This window comes from Hylobates moloch, unplaced genomic scaffold (genome assembly GCF_009828535.3).
Source record: "Hylobates moloch isolate HMO894 unplaced genomic scaffold, HMol_V3 SCAFFOLD_13, whole genome shotgun sequence".
In the NCBI taxonomy this organism is placed as follows: Eukaryota; Metazoa; Chordata; class Mammalia; order Primates; family Hylobatidae; genus Hylobates; species Hylobates moloch.
This window is the reverse complement of record NW_026652288.1, coordinates 15,618,143-15,641,284: the sequence shown is the minus strand read 5'-3', so window position 1 is coordinate 15,641,284 and position 23,142 is coordinate 15,618,143. Positions and strand designations below refer to the sequence as shown.

Genomic DNA, 23,142 nt, shown 5'->3' with positions numbered 1-23,142 from the left:
CTCCAAATCAAATGGGGAGACAAGACATAAGCAAGGAACATCACAAGAAGGCTGGGCACTAGGCAGTCGTACACAGAACAGAACTGCAGAGAAGCCCATGGAGTCAAGTGTCTCTGAGACAGGGCAAATGGGGAAGGTTTCCTAGAGGAGGTGGCATTTTCACCAGGGTTGATGAAGTTAACCTGCATTAAGTAAAATTCAGAAAGGTCTAGGAACACAGTGCTTTATACACAGTGTTCTTGTGCTTATTTCTTAGTAATCTAGAAATGGGTTCTGGTGCTCACGGGTGAGATACTGGCCAGTTCTCTCAGGCAGATAATCCAGACTTCTTACATATAGCTAGATTCCTATGAACAGTTTGATGCATTTGTATTAGAAAGAAAACATCCAAGTCACAGATAGCATCTATGCAGGGAGAACTCTTATACCTTTTCCTTCCCCTGCAGAGACCAGTGACCTATTGAAGTGGTGCCTCTGGCTCAGTCGGCCTCACCTCAGTCTTCTGCTGGCACTCAGACCTGTTCTGGAAGTAAAGAATGTTCCTGGTATGTCATCAACTCTGTCCTCTTTGTGTTTAATGTGCGTTGACAACTGAAAAGTTAAGCAGTTGCATCATCGGGCCTCTTTGTTCATTTTTTGCACTTCACTGTAAAAAACAAGAAATGATTATTGAAAAATATATATACCTGCTGGAAAACTTTCTCCCCTCTAGTTCAGAATCTTGCAATTGGGAATGTTCGTCATATTTTAAATCAGCAGATGATAGTTGGCTGCATCTGCCCGTGTGGTATTTTTTTTTTTCTTCTGGGTTCACGCATAAACTTTCTTTCCTTCCCTCTAAATTTCTGTCTTGCTTTTTACCTCTCTGTCTTTTGGTAGATTGTCTTTCTTTTTTTCTTCCCATCTTTATGGTTTTTCTACACAATCCTTTAGCCATGTTATTGTTCAGATTTAACTTCCAATTCTCAAGTTACTGTGTGTGTGGTTTTTTGTCTACAAAGGAAATATTCCCATGGGAAAAGATAAGTGTGAAACAAGGCCAGCTAGGGTCCTATCTTTGGGGTGTCCAGACTTATACAAAGAACTTTTTAATGAATTGTTTTTTGTTTTTTGTTTTTTCTCAAAAAAGGAAGACATGTGTAGCCTCTGCCCCAGAAGGGGAGAATTCTTGGCTGAGGAGGATAGATGGAGAGTGTTTCCAAACTCTCCACCTTCAAGTCCTAAGTCTTTGAAAGCTATCCTAAGATAAAGCAACATTCTCTTGTGAATTTTGTAATAAGAATTCTAGACTTGTTGGGTATGAGGCACATCTGAGCATGAATTGCCTTGGGTTTCCACAGGCCATCCTAGAATCCCTGGGAAGGGCTCCCTTTATTCCTGGACCGCCTTTGATGACACACAACCTTTGACCCTGAACAATGCATCCTCCTCCCAAGCAGTGCAGACAGGAGCAGCTCTCTCAGCACCCAGAGGAAGCGCGGGCATTCGGCCCTGACCTCTCACCCTGCCCCTAACCTCACTGATAATCGAGTTTTCCATTCGTACTCACCAGCAGGCTCTCTACACAAAGAAACAAGCCCCCCTTACTCTGTCTTTACCGAGATGAAACCATGAGCAGGGTCTGTTCAGCCAACACCAGCATCCGGTACCGGAACACACAAGAGGATCGGATCTAGGTCCCAGCTCCCCCATTCCATCCTGGGCCTCCCAGCACCTCCCATGCCCCTAGGACAGAGTACCTGACTCAGACAGCATTTGTTTCTCCTAGTGTGACACTTGAAGAGAGAACTGTGTCTCTTTGAAAAATGTTCATGTTGCAGAGCAATTTAAAACACACACCTCCTTCCAAGTGCCTTCCATAAAAGCCTGATTTTCAGAAGCTCCTGGAATCCTAAAAACTGAATCAAAGACAATTTAAAATGAACTTTCTCTACCTCCCTTTGAATCTTTGTAAAATCTCTTATTGTAGAATAAAGTAAGCTATCAACAAGCCCTTTCAAAACATTTCCACCCTAAGTTTGCCCTATGCGTGGAAAGAATGGATGGCTAGAATCACCCCCTCAACCTCCTGCTGAAGAGGACAAGGTGCTGGTTTGGGAGGCAAGTCCCCAGCCAGTGAGTTGGGGCTCACAGAGCTGCTGTCCACGAGGAGGGGAAGATGGAGTCCTGAGATGCCCGCCCTGCCCTCGGCAAGTGCTTGCGGGCTTCTAACTTAGGAATGGTAGTGACCTCATTGGCATCATGCACTTCCCCCTGCAAGTGACACCATCTCCTCCAGCTCTCACACCCCCACTGAGGTAGCTAGATCTTGTGCCAAGAAACCAAAGGGCAGAGGATGTGTCCAAGGTCACCAGAAGAGGTGGAGCCAAGACTTAGAGCCAAGTTTTCAGAATCTGCAGCCACGAAATTTGGGGAGCGCCGCGCTGCTTCTAGAGGAGCACCCTTGGAAGGCAGAAGAACCAGAGGAAGCTTCGAGGGTAGGACAAAGACACAAGAACACGTGAAAGCAGAGACAGAACTGTTCTTGCCAGAGGGAGAGGTGGAGACTTCAGAAGACAGAACAGTCACCATGGCAGTGCCATTCTGGGGGGTGGAGGGGCTTCCTGGGGAGGAAGGGCCCAGCTGAGCCTTAAGGATGGAGCAGCATTGATAGTGTTAGAGGGGAGATGGCGAGGAGCTTTAGCAGGGGGAACTGCCTGGGAAGAGGCTTCAAGCAGGAAGCCCTGATGGAGACAATGATGAGGCTCCTGGGCCGATAGCCTATTGGAGAGAGAGGGAGGGCCAAACGTGTAAGGCCTTGAAATTTGGGCCAGGAGTTGGGGCTTTCTGTATAAGCAGTCTCTTAGAATACCTACTGTAGGGGTGTAGTGTGCAGTCTTTAACAACCAGGACATTTTCCCATTTAGAAATTGAAAAGTGGGAAAACTCAGCCACAATGGCACCCATATCTGGGCCAACCAAAGCAAGACCCATTGGCCTAAAAGCCTCCTCTTCATTCCCCACTGCCTGCCCTCCTGCCCAGACAGTGTGAAGCTCCCTAGGCTCGTGCTCAGTCTCCAGCCTTCTGGGCTGCTTTACAGCAGATTCAGATGCAAAAGATCCAGGAGTGACTCAAGAATCTCTGTTTTTTACTGAATGCCCACAGGTGGTTGTTAACCACGAACCAGTTTAGAAAGAAGAAACACCACCATGAGGATCACCCGGGGCACTAGGAAATAGCAGGGCCTCTCCTCTGCAAAGCCTGAGTCAGCAGGTCCATGGGGAGAACCAGGAATCTGGGTCTTTAACAAAAGCAGGGCCAGGTTTAGGTTGAGATGAGCAAGGTGAGTCATCCAAGTGCAGGGTCAACTCCTGTCCTCATTTCAAAATTTCTTCGCTCCATTGCTCATCATGGACATTTTTGCACTGATTTCTGATATCATTTATCTTGATAACTGAGTTTTTTTGGCTTCTCCTTAAAATTTGCACCTAAAATGAGTGTCTCACTTGCCTCACTCTTGTCTTGGCCCACAACAAAAGCCCCAGGTGATCCCTAGGATGATGGCTGAGTCCAGGACACTCAGCACAGCCTTCCAGCTCTTTCCTTTGCCTGCATTTCCAGCTTCATCCACCTCATCCCTGAGCACAGGCTCTGCACACCCACCCCAGCCCAGTGACCAGCTCTCCACACAGCCTCTGCACATACTCTTCCCTCTTCTTGCAATGTCCTTGCTACCTCTGGGGTCCCCACTCCACCTGGGCAGCCCCTCCTCCAATGCCACCAATGGCCCCCTGTATACATATAGGGCCGGGAGCTCTGCCACACTCTCCTGCTGAAACTACCAGCCTCCCGCAACAACCCCAGGAAAGAATAGTGTCTTCACTTCTACACTCATTTTGCCCACACCCCCAAGTCAGGACTGTTTCACCATCCCATTATTGTTCAATGTGCCTGTGAGCCTCTTGAAGAAAAAGGAAATATTTTATTCCAGATCCTCCCACTCCTAGAACATACCCTGGCACTGAAGAGAGAATGGATGGATGGGTGGATGGGTGGATGGGTGGATGGATGGATGGATGGATGGATGGATGGATGGATGGATGATGGATGGATAGATGGCAGGGTGAGTAGGGGTGGGTGGGTGGATAGATGGATGGATGAATGAATAAAAGTCGAGGCACAATGGGCTGATCACAGGCCTCACAACCCAAACCTGGGCTTGAATCCGCCTTCACTACCCACCTCTGAATGCTCCAAACAAGTGACTTAACAACACTGGCTCCATCTCCTCATCTATAAAATGGAACTAAGGGGGCTGCCTTTGCAAGGTCGTTGTGAAAATTAAAAGCAGTTTACTGAGTGCCTGGGACCCAGTAATAGGTGTTGCATAAATTGAAAAAATAACAGGGATCAGCTGGCAGACTGCCTTTCCCCTTGGAACCATTGTATGGTGCTGTGGGCTCTGAGAGGCCATGCAGTAAAGCACTATGTGGCTTGCTGCTGTGATCCTTGTAGGATGGCTAAGCTTAGTCTGACAAGTGGTTCATAATGATCAAGGCTTAAGTGAGGCTTGCTCCCTGAATCCATTGGAGGGATTTTACATTCTAAAGTCAGATGGAGGAAAGAAATGACGTGGGTCTTCACTGAGTTTAAAGCCCACTGATTCAACTCAGATTTGAGGAACATCAGCTGGCACTTCCCACGTCTGTGTAGGGTGGCACCTGCTGGGAGTCACTCCTAGATGCTGTCACAGACAGAGTCTCCTGAAGTCCCTTTCAAGTCTTAAATATCATGAGAAAGATCTTACCCTGGAGTAGACTTATCTTGACCCTTCATGTATTAGTCAGGATTCTCCAGAGAAACCCAACCTATACATATCCAGAAAGAAACAGAGAAATATTTACTTTAAGGAATTGCTCATGACTATGGATACTGGCAAATCTGAGATTTGTGGGAGAGGTGGGCAGGCTGGAGACCTGGGAAGTGTTGATGTTGCAGTCTTGAGTCCAAAGACAGCTGGAATTGAATCTGCCTTTGGATTCATCTTCATGAGGATTTCTTCATCTTCGAGGGACCTCAGTCTTTTCTCTTAAGACCTGGAGGATAATATGTTTATTCAGAATCTACTGACTTCAATGTTAATCTAAAAAAAAAAAAAAAAAAGCCTTTACAGTGACGTCTAGACTGGCATTTGACCAAACAAATGGGCACCTTAGCCTAGCCACACTGACATACAAAATTAGCCATCATGCTCCCCAAGTTTGTAATATGAAAAAGAATCAGCCCACCTAACAGTCAGTTACTACATAAGAAGCAATAATGGGAAAGCGCCTTGCCAGGGAAAAGACGCCCCACAGAACAGGTGCTGCCATGGTGGGGGCTAAATCTGCTGTTTGGAGACAACCAGGACATACCAAGTGTTCTACTAGACTGTTTGACAGACAAAAAGGAAGCTGGCAGAGTCCTTTCCAGGAAAACTAATTCATTCACCCGATACTATTGACTCTACTGAGCACCAGGCTTACCAGATCCCGTCCAGTGGACAAATGTTACAACCAGGGGGCATGCCAAGGGGGAAAGTCAGGGGTGTGCAGCATCCACACAGGAAACTCAGGAGGATGCTTGTAGTGAGCAGGAGCTGGGGGGAACTAGCAGCAAACTCAGTGGCCATCACCAGAGAAATGAGTAAGGAAAACTTAGTGATGTACGATGTGAAATGTTTTGCAGCATTTGGAAACAATTAACTAGATGTACACACAGCTTAGATTTTTAAAACACAATGCTGAATGGGAAAAAGTAAGAAACAGAACAGTTGATAGCACAATATCATTTATATAAGTTTAGAATACATCACACAAGGCAACGTGCTTTAGAGAGATGCATGTAATTTCAAGGATACAAAGCAGATGCGTTGGAGCAGTTGCCTGTGAGAAGAGGGGAATGGGATGGGAATTTAAACTAAGTGGATAAATGAGAAGAGGAGCCTGGCATGAATCAATGAGGTAATGTTTCATGAACTGCAGAGTAACTCAACCCTCTGCACTGTGGTCCAGAAAGTGGAAGAAAAATCATTGCTGAGAGCTGCCACCAGGTTATCAAGATTTGTTCAAGGTCTGTCTTTTCTTCTAGAACAGAAGTCATAGCCCAGGAGCCAAATCCAACCCACCACCAGGTTCTGTAAATAAAGTTTTACTGGCACACAGCTGCACTCAGTCATTTACATATTGCTTGTGGCTGTTTTTACAGGACAATGGGAGAGTTGAGGAGTTGCAACAGAGACTATATGGTCTGGGAAGCTTAAGACAGTTATGACCTGGCCCTTTACAAAAAAGGTTTGCCAACCCCTGCTCCAGACTAAAAGCTCCATCGTGGTAAGGGCCATAGGTAAAGAGAAAAGAGAGAGCTCCATGGATAGTGATGTATCAACACTAGCCGAACACAAAACAAGCCCACGGGCTCCCCGTAGCTCTAGGGTATGACTCAGACTGCAAGTGGTGGCCACTCAGTTCTTCAACTGCACCAAGGGCCCTCTGACCCTTGGCCTTTGTGTGTGCTGATCTTCTCTGTGGAATATTCTCTCTCTACTTCTTCCTCTGATCAACTCCACCATATGTCTTCCAGGAGTCTTCTCTGGTGCCCTGCCTCTAGCCTGGGAAGCCATTTAGACCCTTTCATAGCCTCAGCACTTTCTGATAAAACACAGCACCCTAGTATTGTGTGCTCAACAGGGTGAACACACAGATCTGCCTTCCTTTCTAGACCAAAACCTACACAAGGGCATGGACCAAGTCCTGCTCGATTCTGAGTTCCCAGCTCCTCTAGCACAGCACATAGTAGGTGCTCAATAAAAGAAATTTTTTAAATAAATCAATGAATTCAAGAATGAGTAAATGAAAAGGTGTGATGGAGGGATGGTAAGCAGGACAATGTGGCAGGAGCAGAGGACATGCAGGGAAAGGGGAAAGAGTAAGATTAGGAAAGATTAGGGGAAATGACAAAAGGCCTGAAATGCCAAGTAGATGCTTTCTTCCAAAGGGCATGTGCTGAAGCCTGACTTCCCAACACAGAGACTGTCTACTGCATGAATAACTGACTTGTTATTCAGAATAACAAGTCAGAATCCAGGTCATCCCCCATTCCCCCATGGAGATGGTGCAGCCCCATTTCAATCCTGGTTCCTCAGCTGACCTGCTTGCTTCCAGCCTCTATTCAGCCTCTGGTGGATGCAGGCATGACCTATTCCACACACAGTGAGGGCTCAGGATGGAGCCCCATACTGGGGTCTGCCCTGGCTTTGCCAAGACACAGCACGTTCAGCTTCTCCCTGGTCCTGGAAGATAGGAGTGCCAGATGGAGTCTTTAGGCTCTATTTTCTGCAGTCCTCTGAGCCCATGGCCTTCTGGCTTGTGAGCATATAAGAAACAAAGCACCTTTCCCCTTTGCTGTGGGCTGTAAGAGTAGATGGCATCGAAGAGTCCCGAAGACCCCCACAGAGCACTGACCCCACATCGCAGCTCCTCTCACTGCCTCCAGTCCCCTCGGTCCCTGTGCCCACCTGGGAAGGCTTTCTTTTTTTTTTTTTTTTTTTTTTTTTTTTTTTTGAGACGGAGTCTTGCTCTGTCTCCCAGGCGGGAGTGCAATGGCGCGATCTCGGCTCACTGCAAGCTCCGCCTCCCGGGTTCATGCCATTCTCCTGCCTCAGCCTCCCGAGTAGCTGGGACTACAGGCGCCCGCCAACACGTCCGGCTAATTTTTTGTATTTTTAGTAGAGATGGGGTTTCACTGTGTTAGCCAGGATGGTCTCGATCTCCTGACCTGGTGATCCGCCCGCCTCGGCCTCCCAAAGTGCTGGGATTACAGGCTTGAGCCACCGCGCCCGGCCTGGGAAGGCTTTCTATGGGACTTTCTCACACACTCACCTATTCTGTGTGTACTAGAAGTCCATTCCCAAGTCAAGACAGAAGGTGGTGCGTGGCCCAGATGTGCTAAGCTTCCAATGCAGGGGAGCCCTGTGTCATCTTAAATCTGAGATGGTAGATCCGGGCCTTGAAGTACCAGTGCAGCGTGCCACTTACTGTCTAAGACCTGGAATTGCTGGGAGGCAACGTAATAGGGTGGCATGTTGGCTTTCCAGGGCTTCCATCACAAAGACCCACGGACAGAATGACTGAAACAGCAAAACTTTATTTCCTTGGAGTTCTGCCAGCAAGAAGTCCAAGATCAAGGCATCTGCAGGATCAGTTTCTTTTGAGGCCTCTCTTCTTGGCCCATAGATGGCCGTCTTCTCCCTGCCTTCACCTGTTCTTTCCTCTGTGCGTGTCTGTGTCCTAATCTCTTCTTCTTATAAGGATATCAGTCTATTGGATTAGGGTCCACTCTAATAATCTCATTTTAACTTAATTACCTCTTTTAAAACCCTATCTCCAAATACAGTTACATTCTGAGGCACCGGGAGGGGGGCGGGGCGGGGGGGTTTAGGACTGCAACACATGAGCTGGGGAGAGAGATACAAATCAGCCCATGACAGCTGGAAAGGGCTTGGCATGGAGGCCAGATGGAAAGGAGTTCAAATCCTAGCCCCTCACCTCACTGAGCCTCAGTTTCCTCATCAACAAAATGAGGGGATTATTTCTCCCTCAGGGGCACCTCTGAGGATGGAGTGAGATAAGACACATGACTGCACCCAGCGTAGTCCTGGGTACCTGGTAAATGGCGTTTATATGAACACTGTTCCTGGACTCTGGCTCTCACATATTCCAGCTCCTGGTCATTCTCCGTTAACTCCATCTGTACGAACCACAGCTACATGCCAAAGGGTCATATCATGTGTTATATTTGTTCTTTCCCAATTCACCCAAAAATCTCACTTTAGCGTCTCAGCTCACATTGTTTTGGACATTTTTCTTGCTAAAATCATCTACATTTATTGTTCATGAATATAGTCAGATGACCCCATCCACAGAGGGACTGTCTGGTGGGATGGTAAAGAGTTTATCAAATTCTCTAGTCCAGAGCAAATATAAAAGGAATAGGGGAAAAAAAATTGAACAAAAGAGAAGAAAGAGTTTATCAAAGTCTTGGTTTGATCCTGGCTCTGCTACTTACATGCTGTGTGAACCTAGGCAAATCATTGAAACACTCAGTGTCCTCCTCTGTAACGTGAGAATCATAAAAGTAGCTCTCTCATGGGGCTGTAGTGACATTTAACTGAGCTTAGATATGAGAAGCTCTTCCAACAGGGCAAAGCACAAAGTAAGCACTACATGTGTGTTAGCTACGATTACGATGTTTCACGGTTCTGGAATGTCCTCCTGCTCTGTCTGTATTGACAAAGCCTGCAGGCCCCCTCCTGTGAGCAGCATTCCTACTACAGAGGTGCCTGATGAACTCTGGGCCCCCTCAGTTCTCATTTGGCCTAAATGCCCGACTGTGTCATACACTTGGCACCAAGCACGCCCGGTTTCATTTCAGGAGTGAGAGTCATACTATGTGTCTCTGAAGGGTGTGAGCACGCGTTCATCCCCTGCTGTTCCACAGCCCAAACACAATGCTAAGTACACAGTAGGTTCTTGGGCAGCAAACAGTTGTGGACTGACTGATTGAAAAAACTACATGATGACAACTCAGCAACAACCCACCTACCTGGAGGACTGCACCATAGTCTGAAATCTGCAAAGATGTTGAGGGAAAAGTGCCATTATTCTGAAACGCCCTTTTTTTTTCTTTTTTTTTTTTGAGATGAGGTTTCACTCTTGTGGTCCGGGCTGGAGTAGAGTGGCGCGATCTCGGCTCACTGCAACCTCTGCCTCCCGGGTTCAAGCAATTATCCTGCCTCAGCCTCCTCAGTAGCTGGGATTACAGGCACCCGCATTTATGCCTGGCTAATTTTTTTTTTTTTTTCTTTTTTTTTGAGACGGAGTCTCGCTCTGTCGCCCAGGCTGGAGTGCAGTGGCGCGATGTCGGCTCACTGCAAGCTCTGCCTCCCAGGTTCACGCCATTCTCCTGCCTCAGCCTCCCGAATAGCTGGGACTACAGGTGCCTGCCACCGCGCCCGGCTAATTTTTTTTTGTATTTTTAGTAGAGACGGGGTTTCACTGTGTTAGCCAGGATGGTCTCGATATCCTGACCTCGTGATCCGCCCGCCTCGGCCTCCCAAAGTGCTGGGATTACAGGCGTGAGCCACCGCGCCCGGCCACGCCTGGCTAATTTTTGTATTTTTAGTAGAGACAGGGTTTCACTATGTTGGCCACGCTGGTCTTGGACTCCTGACATCAGGTGATCTGCCTGCCTCGGCCTCCCAAAGTGCTGGGATTACAGGCATGAGCCACTGTGCCCGGCCCTGAAATGGAATTTTTGACCTAAATAAAATGTTTTAAAAAATAAATTAGGCCTGGCACGGTGGCTCATGCCTGTAATCCCAGCACTTTGGGAGGCCGAGGCGGGCGGATCACGAGGTCAGGAGATTGAGACCATCTTGGCTAACACGGTGAAACCCTGTGTCTACTAAAAATACAAAAAAATTAGCCGGGCACGGTGGCGGGCACCTGTAGTCCCAGCTACTCGGGGGGCTGAGGCAGGAGAATGGCGTGAACCCGGGAGGCAGAGGTTGCAGTGAGCCAAGATCGCGCCACTGCACTCCAGCCTGGGTGACAGAGGGAGACTCTGTCTCAAAAGAAAAAGAAACAAAACAAACAAATAAAAAATAAACTAGAGCTTGGGATTTCTTGTGTGTGTTGTTTTGTCTTTGTTTGTTTTGTTTTGCCTTAAGCTCCTGAGTGACTTTACTCTGATGATGGGCAAATCCTACTAACTAACCAGGCTCATTTGTAAAGTTTCTGCAAACAGACCACAGCATGTCCCATTCCTGAGTCCCACAAGGAATGCCGTTGGTGGGATGGGGCAGGACTGCCCTTCAAAGTCAGTATTATGTTTTATATGAAAAAATATTCAACATCATTAATCATCAGAGAAATGAAAATCAAAACCGTCTCACACCAGTCAGAATGGCTATAACTAAAAAATCAAAAAATAGCAGATGCTGGAGAGGCTGCGGAGAAAAGGCCACGCATTCTTGGTGGGAATGTAAATTAGTGCAGCCACTGTGGAAAGCAGTCTGACGATTTCTCACATAACTTAAAACAGAGCTACCATTCAACCCAGCAATCCCATAACTGGATATATTCACAAAGGACTATAGATCATTCTACCAAAAAGACATATGCATTCGTATGTTCATCACAGCACAATTTCCAATAGCAAAGACATGGAATCAACCTAGGTACCCATCAACAATGGATTGGATGCAGAAAATGTGGTCTATATACACCATGGAATACTACACAGTCACACAAAAAGAATAAAATCATGTCCTTTGTAGCAACACAGATGCAGCTGAATGTCATAATCCTGAGAGAATTAACACAGGAACAAAAAACCAAATACCATATATTCTCACTTATAAGTGGGAGCTAAACATTGGGTACTCATGGACATAAAGATGGCAACAATCAACACTGGGCATTACTAGAGAAGGGAGGGGGCAAAGGCTGAAACACTACCTATTGGGCACTGTGCTCACTACCTGGGTGCTGGGGCCATTTGTACCTCCAACCTCAGCATCACACAATACAGCCATGTAACAAACCTGCATATGTAACCACTGGATCTAAAATAAAAGTTAATTTTTTTTAAGAAGTCGATGTTATGTTTTGTTTTGTTTTGTTTTTTGAGACGGAGTCTCGCTGTCGCCAGGCTGGAGTGCAGTGGCATGTTCTCGGCTCACTGCAGGCTCCGCCCCCAAGGGTTCACGCCATTCTCCTGCCTCAGCCTCCCGAGTAGCTGGGGCTACAGGCGCCTGCCACCTCATCCAGCTAATTTTTTGTATTTTTAGTAGAGACAGGGTTTCACCGTGTTAGCCAGGATGGTCTCGATCTCCTGACCTCGTGATCCACCCACCTCGGCCTCCCAAAGTGCTGGGATTACAGGCATGAGCCACCGCGCCCGGCCGTCAATATTATGTTTTAAAGACTGGTAACTTAAGAAATCTGGAATCAGGATAAGGGTCCCAAACTTTGGAGCACAGCACACTTCCCTGCCTGAGTGGTTTTATGTAAGTAAGTTTATTTGTTTAATCCTCACAAGAGCCCCCGTGGCGGATAAGGAGTCTGAGGCATGAGGACTCAGTCACTGGCCCCAGACTGGACAACAATCAGCAGCAGAGCCAGCCTCACTCCTGGCAGCCTGGTGACAGGGTATAAAGCCCCGACCATCCCTCGACCCTGCCTTCCACCTGAGGTGGGTGTTGCACTTCTCATGGTGATGGGCAGGTTCCCACAGGCTCCTCACAGCACACCATGTGGGTGGCAGACAAGGAGAGGACTCTTCTGCCCGTCTGCCCATCTTGCAGGCGGGAAGTCCGAGTCACGGGCTGTTATGAGTAGCATCCTGGGCTTCTCTGCTGTCTCTACCTCCACACCGCGAAGGTAGGGGCTCTTAGCAAGAGGCAAGTCAATGCATTTGCCCATTTGATTTAGGAAATGCCCACTGTGCTCCAGGGCAGGCCAGGTCCTCAGCTGGACACCCAGAGGACCACAGAAGGGACAAGACCAGCCCAGCCCTGTGGAAGGTACGAGGCCTGTGTGTGGTGGGGCAGAAACACACATGCCTGTCCTCGGAGGGGAAAGTACAAGTGCAGAGTGAATCCCAGGAGGGCAAGATCATCACCCTCTGGGGTTATCAGAGAGACTTCCTAGAGCGTAATATACCTGCCGACTTCCTGAACCAAGTCTCACAGTCCCATGTGTGTCCCTCACCTAGTGGCCAACAAAAGAATGGTTTGGGCTTCCTCAGCTATCGAAGGAGGCCATTCACCAGGCTCCCTGGCTTGGGCTTGACGTTGGCTCCCATTCCCAGTTCATCCCAGCATCTACACAGAGTGTCCACCCAGCAGCTCCATCCCTTTTCCAGCCCTGTGATCTGCCTTAGACCTTTCTGAACTCGGCTCACTCAATTTGACCTTCAGGATGATGTACGGCCCCCTGGAATTCAGCATCTTCCCTCCCAGCCTCTTTGGGTGCCCATCCTGCCCAGCCCTCCTCGCTGGCCCCAGCAACAGACAGATTTGAAAAGTCAGAACTGAAGAGAAGGACATTCAAGACATGCCCCAGAGAGTTTTGGCCTTCCTTCTCCTCCGGGAAGTGGACGACCTACTCACGCCTCTTCAAAATCCTCATCGTCTCATCCTTGAGGCTATTTTCCAAAATGAACGTTGGAGATCACGTTTGTCATGAGTTGATGGTTTCTAGGGTAATTTTTCCCTTGAGAAAATCTTGACTTCCTTACACAGGAGCTGGCTGTGTGTGGTGCAAAGGGAAGAGAGAGATGCATTGCTAAAGAGTAGAATGGATATCTTTGACACAGAAAATGAATTCCCGGCCTGTGCAGGAAAATGACAAAAGACAGGGAAATGGAAACCTTCCTCCCAAATATCCCAGGACCCCCGAGTATCTGCTAGCAGCCAAGCAGCCATGCGGCCTGTGTCTCCACTGAGCTCTAGGAGAGACCCTCAGGGCTGCTCTAGGGGAGAGATTCCAGCCAAGCTGCCAATAATAGCATTAGCGTCAGCCCTCCCAGCTTTCTCCTCTTTTGTGCCCAGTAAAGGAATCACCCATCGTCTCTACCACCCTTCATTGAACCCTTTTCTTCCTTATCATGCCACCCTAGGGGCTTAAAATCTCTGCCATAAGAGTCAGAACCCCCTTCTGTTTGTCTCAGAGCCCCTCCCCATTGCCTGTTCCAGCCTGCTGTCCTTTGGTTCAAACCTTTGTGCCCACTGACCTCTGCTGTGCTCGCCAGCTTCCAGCACCTGCCCTACACTTGCTCTGTCTCTATTGCTTTTTTGTACCCATTTAACTGATTGACTGGCCTCTGCCCTTCCTCCAGGACAGGATGGCTTAGCTTTGTGAAGCCTCTGCGGGGAAGGAGCCCACATGAGCCAGATGCGCACCTACTGCCTGGGCAGTGCATCCTGCCTCTGACGGGCCAGGCTTTCACTCTGCCAGGGCCCTGATCTTAGCTGTGACCAGCCACCCCACAACCCACACCATTGCAGACACACAGTGGCCAGCGTGGACTGCAGCAGCTGCTTAGCAGTTGTCTGGGCCCATTAGACTCCTCCCTCTTATCTGAGGCTCTCCAGACTTGTGTCCAGAGCCTGACAGTCTAACCACAGTCATCTGTTCTGCATGTAGCAGAACAAGCACCTTCTAGAAATGTAAAAATATCTTTACCTTCCATTTATTGGACTATTTTCTTGTCTCCAGCTACAACAAGGAAAGGAGCCAAAGAGGACCACTCGAGTGACATCCCTGGTGTATACACTGGAAACACGATAATAAGCAGAGCGTGGACCACTCCGGATCTCACTGTCAATGGCCCTCTCCCAGCCCTGCACTCCCACAGAACTTGGGTAAACCTCTGTCAAACACCCATCAGAACTTAATGTCACATTAATTTTGCACAATGATGATCTCTCCTTCTAGAATTTCAGTTTTTTAAGGGTAGGGAATGTATCTTCACCCATTCTTGTATTCCTTCAGGTATTAATGTTATCAGTCAACAGCATTTACTGAGCACCTGCTTTATGCCCAGGCCTTGCCCTAGACCCTGGGATGCAAAGATAAATAAGATACAGGCCAGGCTCATGCCTGTAATCCCGGCACTTTGGGAGGCTGAGGTGGGTGGATCACAAGGTCAAGAGATCGAGACTATCCTGGACAATGTGGTGAAACCCGTCTCCACTAAAAATACAAAAATTAGCTGGGCGTGGTGGTGCGCACCTGTAGTCCCAGCTACTCCGGCGGCTGAGGCAGGAGAATCACTTGAAGCCAGGAGGCGGAGGTTGCAGTGAACCAAGGTCGCGCCACTGCGCTCCAGCCTGGCGACAGATAAATAACATACAGTCCCTGTCCTTGAGGCTCCCAGTCCAGTGATTGGTAAATAGATGTTTATACCTCAGCATGACAAATTCAATAATAGAAAAATGCAGAGGACAATGTGAGTTAAAAGGAAGAAGCATTTTCCCCATTTCAGGAGGTCAAAAAACACATCACAGAGAAGGAGGTTTCTAAACTGGGCTTTGAAGGATGACTAGGAGTTCTTTGGGCCAGAAAGACATTGCAGAAGTGAACATGTACCAACATCATTGATAAAACCTCAGCAATTGTTGTGGTTCCTGGCACATAGAAAATGCTCAGGAAAAGTCGCTAAGTTGCACTAAGTGAGAATATTGTGACTGATGGAAACCCAGTCCAAGGACTGGGGAAAGAGGGCCCCATCCTAACTCTTCTGCCTCAAACCTGGAGACACATTGGAGTCACTTGGAAAGTGTGAGAAAACACTGATGTTCCAGTGTCACTCCCCGCCGCCCCCACCCCAGAGATCCTCATATAATTGGCCAGAGAGGCTGCCTGGACTTTGAGACTCTTAAAACCTCCTCAGGTGATTCCAATAGGCAGCCTTGTTTGAGAACCACTGATTTAGACCAGTGCTTCTCAAACTTAATGTGCAAATAGATGCAGGCAATCTTGTTAAAATGCAGATTCTGACACAGCAAGATGGGCCTGAGAATCTTCATTTCTAACTAGCCCCTGGTAACACCGCTGCTGCTGGTCCTGGGACCACCGTTTGAGTAGCGAGGCTCTCTGAGGCTTAATGCCCAAAGGCAATTTAGCTGGCCTCAGCAATGTGCCTGCATGCAGGGGTGATATTCCAAATCTGAAGGGAAGGGTACATGTGCGGGCACCAAGTGCTCAGGATGGACGTAGCGGCCACAGCTCTGAAGCCTCTGCTGCCCCTGGTGTGAGTTAACTCCTAGTTGTGGGTGGGGAAGATGCTAGGGGGAGGGCTGGGCAGTCAAGGCCACAGGGGGTGCCTGGGAGAGGTGGGGACAGCAGCCTGTTTACCCACCTCCCTGTTGTAAGAGCTGGCATCGAATACCGGTGTCTGCCAGCTGGCTGTCCCCCCACCCACGGCCTGCACCCAAGGCCGAGGAACAGCCAGGAAGGCCTGGCGAGCAGCATCCTACGGAGAGGACAGCGAGGAGGCCGCCTTGGCGGGAGCTGCCTGCTGGATAAACATTGTTCTGTTTTTTCCTTTTTTCTCTTCAAACAAGCCCTTCTCAGCACTGGCCACATCATCCTAAACAAGGCCTCTCAGTGCTGTTGACACAAAGGCAGGGATGGTCATTCCAGCCCAGAGATAAAACTCGGATCCTCCCATAATGGTGGGCACTTCCTCTCGGGAAGAACACCAGTGAATCAGGAAATTCAGCAAGCCGGGTCTAAGCCCTGCCCTCGGGCTAGGCTCAGGTTTTTTGTTGGTTTGGGTGGATTTCTTTCTCCCCAAAGCTCTGCTTGTTTCATGTGCCTGGTCAGCAGATATGTCAGCCCCAGACAATGGCCTCTTTCTGCAGACAATGGTCAGCGTGAGGAATGTCGCAGGAGGGCAGGGCTTGGGGAGGGACAATCCCGCTTTCAGAAGCCAGTGGCCGAGTGGGTGCTGCAGGGAGGGTCCTGCCATCACCAGGGCAGCCTCCTCAAAGGCACCATTTATAGGACCTGCAGCCCCAGAAAAGTGGAAGCTCTGGGCAGCAGCGGAATCAGAGAGCAGCCCCCTCGCCCGCTGCTCCCGGCAGACTCGCCCTGCCTGCTTTATCGGCCTCCCGAGGCTCCTGCAACCACAATTCCTACCATGCAGACTTTGTTTAATGAAAAAACAAATAGTTACCCCCAAATTAGACCGAGGCCTGCTGTTCCCTCAGCCGCCCCTCCTGCAGTACCCAGCCTGTGCCTCACTGGCCAGCTCTCCAGAAAAGAAAGGGCTTATTCATCCTCAAAGGTGGAAACTCGCCTTCTCCCAGGGAAATTGTGTAACCATTTTGTAGTGGAACCGACTACAGGCCTCAAGGTCTTTTGCAAAAAGAAAAACAGATAAGGAGGCGGTGGCGGGAGCCAATGCTGGCTGTGTTCGATTTGCTCATTGCAGAATGATTTTCTGACAGAGATCATAGGCCCACAAGTCACATCAGCTGGTCCCTGGATTTCAAGGATCCTCACTGTGATTGGAAAATTAAGTGATAGCCATGCATGCATGCATTTATTCATTCATTCCTCCAGCACAATGTACGGCACATAATAGATGCTTAGTAAACATTTGTTGAATGAATGAAATGTTTTGTAATATCTGATTCTATCTCTCCATGCTCAGAAAACCTTCAACGGCTCCCTATTGCCTATATTATCAACTTCATCTCTCTTAGCATAGCTTACCACTTGTAACTGGCCCCTCAAATACCTCTCCAACCCTCCAACCTCCACATGCTCCCAATCCCAACCCTCCAACATACACATATGCTGCCTGCTGTTTCTTGAACCAGACCATTGTTGTGTGAGCCTCTAGGCCTTTGTCCCAGCTGTCTCTTAACCTCAAGGCCCTTTCCAAGCTTCTTCTAGGGATCTGGTGATTTCCTCTCCCATGAGACTCAAGCCAGTGTTTGCTCCTCCTCTTAAAAGCCATCGCCAAATACAAAAAATTAGCCGGGCGTGGTGCGGGGGGTGGGGGGGCGCCTGTAGTCCCAGCTACTCAGGCGGCTGAGGCAGAAGAATGGCGTGAACCCGGGAGGCTGAGCTTGCAGTGAGCTGAGATCGGGCCACTGCACTCCAGCCTGGGGGACAGAGCGAGACTCCATCTCAAAAAAAAAGCCATCGCCAAAGTGTCAGGCTCCACAGCCTCGCTCTTGTTCATGGCCCTATCATGGCACTTGCCACTCTGCCTTCTATCTTCCTGTTGCAACCATGCTGCATACTTCTTGAGAGTGGGAACTGAGTCTGACTTACCTCCATACACCCAGTAGGGGCCCAGGATCCAGTTCATCATAGATCCTCAGTAACTACAGAGACCAACTAGTCCTGGTTTGCCTAGGACATTCCTTGTCTTAGCACTGAAAGTCCCATATCCCGGGACACCCCTTAGTCCTAGACAAACTGGAACTGTTTGTCCTCATATCAGTAAATGAATAGTGAATGAATAAATGCCTAGGTCTCTATTCATTTGTTCATTCACTTAACACACGTAGTAAAAATCTGTGAGCCGGGTCCCATGCTCATCCAATTAGAGGGTGTTTCTAAACAGCTTCACGGCCCAGCATTGCAAAAGGACAGCTCTTTGGGGTTGAGTTAGCCTTAAGTCCATGGGGCATCTTTCCTAGATCCCTGTTTATCTCCTCCGCTATCTCTTCCGGCATCCACCCCACGTTGTTTACAATGCATCTGTTGACATCTGCCTTATCTCTCCCTGGATTTGCTCTGGGCCTCCCTGGGTCTGCTGCCCTTAGAAAGGACGAGCCCTCTAGCCTGACCGAGGAATTCCTAGCTAAGGCTTTATAAGTCAAAAGACCCACACTGGAGTTTGGGTCCCAGAGCAGCCCCCAGCCCTGGGCCCTCAGAATGAGAGCGATTGCAGCCAGGACGCATGTGTCTGCCCAGCCGTCCTCAGACCCTGGGGCTGCTTGGACCCATCTGTTTCCCAGTTCTAGGTCAAATCAAGCTGAGAAAGGATCAGGCTTCATTTGACCTGAGATGGCTGGAGCATCTGGCTGCTCCCTCTACCTCCCCCACCCTGGTGAGATGAGCCTAAGTCCCCCATCCCCCTCGGTGGGCTCTCGGAGAGGCCATCTTTTCCATGGTGATTTCAGGGCTTCTGGGAAGTGTGACCCAATAGAGGCCACAAAGACAGACACATGTGGCTTGAATCCCAGCTCAACTACTTAGCTGAGTGGCTCTAGGTAAGTTACTTAACCTCTCCATGCTGCCTCATTTAAGCAGGGATATTGATAATGCTCACTTTGCAACATTGTTACAAAGACTATAGAAGATTTGTCCAGCTCCCTGTCCAGCGCACAGTAGGCGCTCCAACAAGCAAACAGAATCAACAACCGTTTGCAGTTAATTCATTCAGCACCTTAGAAAACCAGGCTTGTACCTTTTGGCATCTCGCTCTGCTGACTAGAGAAGGGCTAGTATCACTCACCAAGTCCTTCCTTATTTAAGATGTGCTCCCCTCTAAGAGGAAGGCCCAAGTTGCAGAAGCTGCTTCTAACCAAGATGATGAATAAAAGTTGTTCCTTTAAATTGGAAAGTTCCTAAGAATCTTTGGTTAACAAAGGACAAGAAAAACAAATATTAACAGATGGATTTCTTTTTAATCCTTGTGCTAAAACTGCACAATAGAAATGTTGAAAGTTGCCAACTGTTGATTTGAAAGCCCAGCATGAAGGTAAATACGAGGCACCTTGATATGTGACCATTTGGAGGTCACACTTCGAAGAAGCTATAGTCGAAAAGCCCTCTCCTTCCGCATGTTGAAATGATTTTCTTTCATCAAAAAAGCAACTGCCTGGCTCTCCAGGAAGCAGAGCCTGTGAGTTGTGCGCATAATGGACAGTCACCCTTTTAAAATACACATGAGTTTAACCAACCTGCTCCATCCACGTTGCCTCTACTGCCTTTGCCTGTCATCTGGACAATCCCTAGCTCACCTTTCAGTTTCCACCTTTCCATATAATCTTAATGTCCCTATTTATTTCTTGCTTGTTTCTATGAACACTTTTTTTATTACATCAAAATTAATAGATTTGCACCGCAAGACGTCAGGACTACTGAACGGCAAAACTATGATATTTTTGGAAAGCCCCTCTAAGTTTTGCCTTGTTTCTCAGCAGTAGCCCTGAATTAATCACTTTAGGGAAATCTTTTGATCATAACTTTGCATGTATATGTCTGGATTCACATACATTTAAGAATGTGCTGTGCATGAGGGCGCCCAGGCACATAAAAAGGATGAATATCCTAATGATGAAGTCATTGTACAGCAGATGTGACATAGGCAGCTCTGCACATCAATAGCAGGTTGCTTTCTATTATATTCTGTCTTTTTAAAAGTCAAGTTGGAAATTAATTGGGATAGCCATAAAGACAACATTTGAAACATTACTGCACATGCCGTACCCATTTTTCCCAATTAGTCTTTTGAAATATGTGCTTTTATTCCTAATTTCTGAGTAATTGTCCACTTTGGAACTCTTACAAAATGGGTAGGTATTTAAGAACCATAATGACCTATGATCTTTGACCCAAGGTGATCTTTACTGGAGGGACCCGTGAAAGATTGATTTGAGCAGAGCTGAGTTAGACAAACAAGCCATTCACATAACTTCAAATCTGGAGGCAAATCAGGTAAAAATGTGAGCAACCTTTGTGGCCTGGAATTTCCTGTCCCCATAGTCAGGAATTAGGATAATACTCCTAGCTTCAGCAAGTATTGATGAAGAAGTTTCTATATCTTCTTCAAATAGCCCCGTGGAATGATCCAATAGGGCATCTACGTCCCGTCAATGGCTGAGCTGGTTTCCTGCCAAATACCTTTGAAAAGGAACTCAAAAGGGTGCCTTTCACATAATTTAGAGCAACAACTCTTAATATTTCAATCACAAGCACTCCTTTAAAAAAAATATTTTCTCCAAAGAGCCCAGTTTTGGGGAGACTCTATTAAACAAACTACACTAACTTGTTTTCCAAATTTTCTGTCATCAAAACACAGGAAATTGCATGAAAGCTTCTGATGGAGTTGAGGTCACTGGAGCTGCCACACGGTGAGGACATGATTACAACCAGAGAAAAACTGGTCAGTGCTTTGTGCCCTGGTGAGGCTGAGTAAAGGCATTTTTTTTTTTTTTTTTTTTAGATGGAGTCTCTCTCTGTCGCCCAGGCTGGAGTGCAGTGGCACAATCTTGGCTCATTGCAACTTCTGCCTCCTGGGTTCAAGCAATTCTCCTGCCTCAGCCTCCTGAGTAGCTGGGACTACAGGTGCACACCACCACACCCAGCTAATTTTTTGTGTTTTAGTAGAGACAGGTTTTCAACATGTTGCCCAGGCTGGTCTCAAACTCCTGAGCTCAGGCAATCTGCCCGTCTCAGCCTCCCAAAGTGCTAGGATTACAGGTGTGAGCCACTGCGCCCAGCCTAAGGCATGATTTTAGCTACCTTGGGGCAAAATGTTTAACTGTCAATGATCATTCCAGAAGCCTTGGCATGGAGGAGCCCAGGCTGGGAACCCCTAACCCTGAAGCTTCATTCCCTCCATTTCTAAGCCCAGTGCCCATGTCATGAGAGCAAGGCGGCAGAGAAGGAGGGTGTAAGAGCCAGATGGAGGCTTTGTTTGTTTTCCCTAAAGTGTTATTTATTGTTAAACAAAGGAAAAAATTTGACATTAATGAAAATTTTAAAACAGAGAAGCATCAATAGTAATCCCGTGATCAACGTTTTAATTTTCTTCTACAGTGTCTCCAGGCTTTATCCACATGTACACCCTCACTATCTGTGGATTCCATACTTGTGAATTCACCTACTTGTTAAAATGTATTTGTAACTCCAAAATCAGTACTTGTGGCACTTCTTGGTTGTCCATAGACACGCACAAAGTGGTGGAAATCTTGAGTAGTTCCACACACATGTTGCCAGCAGAGTTTGAACAGGACAAGTTCTGCCTCCTTGTTTCAGCTCACATACTGTAAATGAGCATCCCTTTCACAGACTATTTAGTGCCCACGTTTTTTGCATTTTTGTGCTTTCTGTTGGAAATCTGTCTGTTTTAAATGGCTCCTAAGCATAGTGCTGAAGTGTTGTCTAGTGTTTCTGAGTGCAGGGAGGCTGGGATGTGCCTTACAGAGAGAATAGTGTTAGATGAGCTTCATTTCAACATGACTTCAAGGGCTATTGGCCATGAGTTTCATTTTAGTGAATCAACAAGATTCTGTCTTTGGATAGAAGCCTGCATAAAATAAAGTTATGAATTAATCAACTAACAAAACATTATAACCAGAGGCTCTCAGGACTCTGTGTTCCTCCTAGAGGCAATGGTTCAGCATCCACTAATTCAGTGTTCATGGCGATATCGTTTGGCTGTGTCCCCACTGAATTTCATCTTGAGTTGTAGCTCCCATAATCCCCATGTGTTGTGGGAGGGACAAGGTGGAGATAATTGAATCATGGGTGCAGTTTATCCCATCCTGTTCTCATGATAGTGTGTTAGTTCTCATGAGATCTGATGGTTTAATAAGGGGCTTCCTCCTTCACTGGGCACTCATTCTTCTCCTTCCTGCTGCCATGTGAATAAGAACATGTTTGCTTCCCCTTCTGCCATAATTGTACATTTCTTGAGGCCTCCCTAGCCCTGCAGAACTGTGAGTCGATTAAACCTCTTTTCTTTATAAACTACTCAGTCTAAGGTATGTCTTTATTAGCAGAATGAAAACAGACTAATATAGTAAATTGGTACTCAGAATGGGGCACTGCTGTAAAGATACCCAAAAATGTGGATAACGGGCTGAAGTTGGAACAATTTGGAGGGCTCAGAAGACAGAAAAATGTGGAAAAGTTTGGAACTCTCCAGAGACTTGGAGGGCTCAGAAGACAGGAAGATGTGGGAAAGTTTAGAACTTCCTACAGACTTGAATGGCTTTGACCAAAATGCTGATAGTGAGATGAACAATGACGTCCAGACTGAGGTGGTCTCAGACGGAGATGAGGAACTTGTTGGGAACCGGAGTAAAGGTCACTTTTGCTATGCAAATGGACTGGCTGCATTTTGCCCCTGCCCTAGAGATCTGTGGAACTTTGAACTTGAATTTAGAGTATCTGGCAGAAGAAATTTCTAAGTGGAAAAGTGTTCAAGAAGCAGAGCATAGAAGTTTGGAAAATTTGCAGCCTGATGATGTGACAGAAAAGGAAAATCCATTTTCTGGGGAGAAATTCAAGCTGGCTGCAGAAATTTGCATAAGTAATGAGAAGCCAAATGTTAATCACTAAGACAATGCGGAAAATGTCTCCAGGGCATATCAGAGATCTTCACTGCAGCCCCTCCCATCACAAGCCTGGAGGTCTAGGAGGAAAAAATGGTTTTCTGGGCTAGGCCCAGGGCCCCACTGCTCTATGCAGCCTCGGGACATGATGCCCTAAGTCCCAGCTGCTTCAGCTCCAGCCATGGCTAAAAGGGGCCAACATACAACACAGGCCATTGACTCAGAGGGTGCAGGCCCCAAGCATTGG

The 23,142-nt window shown here is 47.6% G+C and overlaps 1 long non-coding RNA gene across 1 annotated transcript in view; it reads right to left on the bottom strand.

Moving 5' to 3' along the window:
* Positions 1–240: 240 nt before the first annotated feature.
* The window catches only part of LOC116480383 (uncharacterized), a 35,179-nt gene continuing 12,277 nt past the window's right edge, over positions 241–23,142 (bottom strand). Inside the window, exons 2-4 of the long non-coding RNA XR_004251279.1 lie at positions 13,194–13,332; positions 4,885–5,076; positions 241–646 (exon numbers count right to left, since the gene is read on the bottom strand). This is a non-coding gene — a long non-coding RNA (uncharacterized LOC116480383). The remainder of the gene's footprint in view (positions 647–4,884; positions 5,077–13,193; positions 13,333–23,142) is intronic.